Source organism: Euphorbia lathyris, chromosome 8, assembly GCF_963576675.1.
Source record: "Euphorbia lathyris chromosome 8, ddEupLath1.1, whole genome shotgun sequence".
Taxonomy (NCBI): Eukaryota; Viridiplantae; Streptophyta; class Magnoliopsida; order Malpighiales; family Euphorbiaceae; genus Euphorbia; species Euphorbia lathyris.
Window position 1 is genome coordinate 38626331 of NC_088917.1, and position 4422 is coordinate 38630752.

A 4422-nucleotide genomic window follows, 5' to 3' on the forward strand; every position below is an offset into this window, starting at 1 on the left:
GATCAGTAATTTGGTCCCGAAGTGGAGAATCTCCTAACAGATCAATGACAGGTGCTTTGTAGGCTTTCTTCTTTAGCCTTTTGAATGTCTTAGCTTGAGGGGGTGGAGATTCAGCTTGAATATCCTCACTTGAGTCAGAAGAGGAGTTGTCTCTAAGCTCAGCATTTACCTCATTTTCTGCAATCTTATGTTCGGTGAGCTCAACATCCACTGTTTGAAGTGCCATACTTGGATTCTCCTCTTGCTCAACATTGTCTTCAGTCTGTGTTTGCTCAGCATGTTCTTCTTCCTCAATATCAGGCTAAGCGTCATCATTTATCTGTTCTTCCTCTTCTCCCTCAATAGGGGTTTGCTCAAAATCAATCCCGCGACTTTGGACGAAGTGTGACTTTAGAGGGACAACCCAGTCGAGGGGGTCAGCTTCAACAATTTACAATGCAGAGCTTCTTCTTTTCTTCTGCAGAGGTTGTTCTAGAGTCTCTTCACTCTCCTCTTCGGGCTCAACTTGCCCTTTTCGTTTCTTTGCTGACCTAGGTGTTTGGTCAGTATCAACTTTCTTCCCTTTAGATACAGCTCGTACCTTCCTTGGGACAGTATCAACATCCTTTGAGCACGTTTCAAGTGCTTTTCTCTTCTTCCTTGTCTTTGCTGGCTCAGCAGACTCAGCAACAACTTTCTTTCCTTTCTTTGGTTCCACTTCCTGTTTAACATCATTTTCTTCTTCATCTTCCTCAACATCTTCAGTCCCCTTCAGAGGCTGATTGAATTTTAACCCTAACAGCAGAGTCGCTGTAATTTCATTTCCCAAACTCTGAGTTTCATTGATCGTTTCTATTTTCTGGTCTTCGAGGATTTTAGTGATTAGGGAGCCCAGTCTGAGTTTCTTACCTCCTCGTTGAAATGCTCCGACTAGAAATACCGGCATGTTGAGTAGGTTGTAGGTTAGCATGTGCCATATGAAGCACTGCTCAAAATTGGAGGCCGACGATACTGAGCTGAGTTTTGGGAAGATGAAGTTGGTCACTAAGTAATGGGCCATCTTCTGATTTTGCCCCATACAGGTGCTGGGTATCTCTCCTTTGTGATTCTCTGGTTTGCAGAATCCTTTGACATGGTCAAGCGTTTCTTTGGTTGTCCTAAACTCTTTTCCTTCTTCTGGCAGGTTGAGTAAGGTTGCTAGGTAAGATGGGGTGATTGTAATCTTGTGACCCTTGACGGAAGTTTCCAAGTAGTCAGCATCTTCTTCGTCGACATGAAGATTGGAATAGAATTCCCTAACTAACCTAGGATAGGTTTTCCCAGGGAGAGAGAAGAGTCCTACCCATTCATTCTTCTCAATCCACTCACAAAAGGGTTTTTCAGCGGTGATGAATTTGGAAGAGAACCATTTGCATTTCAAAACTTCCAGATTGTTGACTTTCTTGTGGACCTTGACCATAGTCCTTTTCTTGGGCTTCTTTGACGAGCTTGCTGGGTCAGCTTGAGGGTTTTTGTTCGGAGTTTGGTTAGGCTGAGGAGATTTCGGATTTTCATCGGTGTGATGTTTGCCGGAATCACCACCGGAGACATTCTGAGGGTTCGACATTTTTTTTTTTGGAATTTTTCGAGGGATTTTGAAATTCAGAGAGAGAAAGATTTGGAATGCCAAAGGATTTAAGCATAAGGATGATTAAGTGGGAAATCTTCCACCATTTATAGAGATTTAAATCGATCCTATCTATTGGACTAGCCATTTTTCCTTGGGATATTCAATCGACAGAGATTTTGTCACTTATGACACGTTCGGCGCATGGGTTTTGCCATTATTGCTTACGTTATCCTAGGTGCTATTTATTACACGTGTTAGCGTTTGATGGTGCAAGTGGCCTTTTAACTCAGTTTTGCTAGAATGCGAAGCATTTGTGATACTGAGTACCTAGTTCTACGTAGATGAATGTCTTAACTCTTAGTAACATAGCATAAAATAATCACTCAGCATGTACATCTACTTAGCATAGGGTGATTTTCTACATTTTAAGCTCAGCATGTAGTGGTTACTAATGTGGAGTTCACTCAGCATGGTAATCACTCAACATTCAATTTTACACATAGAGTTATTGAAGAGGATTAGTCATACCGATAGCTTCCCTTAGTATGTTGAATTGTTCACGAGCCAAGGGCTTGGTGAAGATATCTGCAAGCTGTTCATCTGTTGGTACGTAGGTCAGCTTGATATCTCCCTTTAGTACGTGATCTCTGATGAAGTGATGCCTTATGCTGACATGCTTCATCCTGCTGTGTTGGATTGGATTCTTGGATAAATCAATGGTACTTTTGTTGTCACATTTGATCTCTATTGTTTCTGTTTTTACTCCATAATCCTCAAGCTGTTGCTTTATCCATAGGACTTGAGCAACATAGCTTCCAGCAGCTACGTACTCAGCTTCAGTTGTAGACAGGGCTACGGATGATTGCTTCTTGTTGAACCAAGATACTAGACAGCTTCCAAGGAAATGACATCCTCCCGAAGTACTCTTACGTTCTAGCTTGTCTCGTCCGTAGTCAGCATCAGTGTATCCAATGAGTGTGAAGTCATTTGAGGTTGGATACCATAAACCTGCATCAACTGAGCTCTGCAAATATCTAAAAATTCTTTTTACAGCAATTAGGTGAGATTCCCTGGGGTCAGCTTGATATCTTGCACAATAACATACTGAGTACTGTATATCAGGTCTACTAGCTGTGAGATAAAGTAAGGAACCTATCATACCTCGATAAAGTTTACTATCTATTGACTTACTTTTCTCATCTTTGCATAGGATAGTATCAGTACCCATTGGGGTTGATATGGGTTTGCAATCTTCCATATCAAATTTCTTTAACATCTCTTTGGTGTACTTGGACTGACTTATGAAGATGCCATTCTTACCTTGCTTAATTTGAAGTCCAAGGAAGAAGTTGAGTTCACCCATCATGGACATCTCGAACTCAGTTTGCATCTGTTTGCTAAATTCTTTACACAAAGATTCATCAGTAGCACCAAATATTATATCATCTACATAGATTTGTGCAAGTAGGGTATGTTTACCCTTTTTCTTAATGAACAAGGTTGTGTCAGCTTTTCCTCTGACATAGTTCCTGGTCAGCAGGAAGTTGGTCAATCTCTCATACCAAGCTCTTGGAGCTTGCTTCAGGCCATACAAGGCCTTCTTGAGTTTATAAACGTGGTTTGGAAATTTTGGATCTTCAAACCCAGGAGGTTGGTTAACATATACCTCTTCGTTTATAAAGCCATTTAGAAATGCACTTTTGACATCCATTTGGTATAATTTAAAGTTCATAAAACTAGCATAGGCACACAACATACGTATAGCTTCTAGTCTAACAACTGGTGCAAAAGTTTCACCATAGTCAATACCCTCTTGCTGACTATAGCCTTGAGCTACAAGTCGAGCCTTGTTTCTGACTACATTTCCATGCTCATCTAGTTTGTTTCTAAAGACCCACTTAGTTCCTATGGACTTTTGATTTCTAGGCTTAGGTACTAAATCCCATACCTCATTTCTTGTGAATTGGTCGAGCTCTTCTTGCATAGCATTGATCCAATATTCATCGTGCTCAGCATCAGCAAAGTTCTTTGGTTCATGTACTGATACAAAAGCCACATTGCTTAGATACTTCCTAAGCTGATCTCTTGTCATTACCTTATTTTCAGCAGCATCAAGAATGGATTTTTCTGAATGTCCTCTTGGAATTCTTATTTCTTTGGGCAATGCTGAGTCATTTGGAACAGGTGTTTCTACAATTTCTGCAGGAGTAGATTGGTCAGCGAAGGTAATTTCAACTTCTTGTTTACCTTTGGTCAGCCACTGTATTGATGACTCAGGAGCACCATTTTGGTCAGCGGAAGCTGAGCTCAGTTCATCTTCTTCGAGCTGGGTTGACTTCCCTGCAGAGTCAGCTTCATCGAACTCAATATGTACAGACTCTTCTACAACCTGAGTTCTTTTATTATAGACTCTATATGCTTTACTGTTTGTTGAGTACCCTAAAGAGATCGCTTCGTCAGCTTTAGCATCAAATTTTGCAAGGTTATCCTTTGTATTGAGTATAAAACACTTACACCCATAGGCACGAAAGTAGCCAATGTTGGGCTTTTGTCCTTTCCAAAGTTCATATGGGGTTTTCTTAAGAATAGGTCTAACTAAGGCCCTATTGAGAATATAGCATGCTGTGTGGACAACTTCTTCACCCTAGAAATATTTTGGAAGCCTATTTTCACTCAGCATGGTTCTAGCAATTTCGAAAATTGTTCTGTTCTTCCTTTCAACAACCCCATTCTGTTGAGGTGTTCTAGGAGTAGAGAAATTATGGTCAATACCACTGGTTTCACAGAATTCATCAAACTGTTGGTTTTTTAATTCTCCACCATTTTCGCTTCTA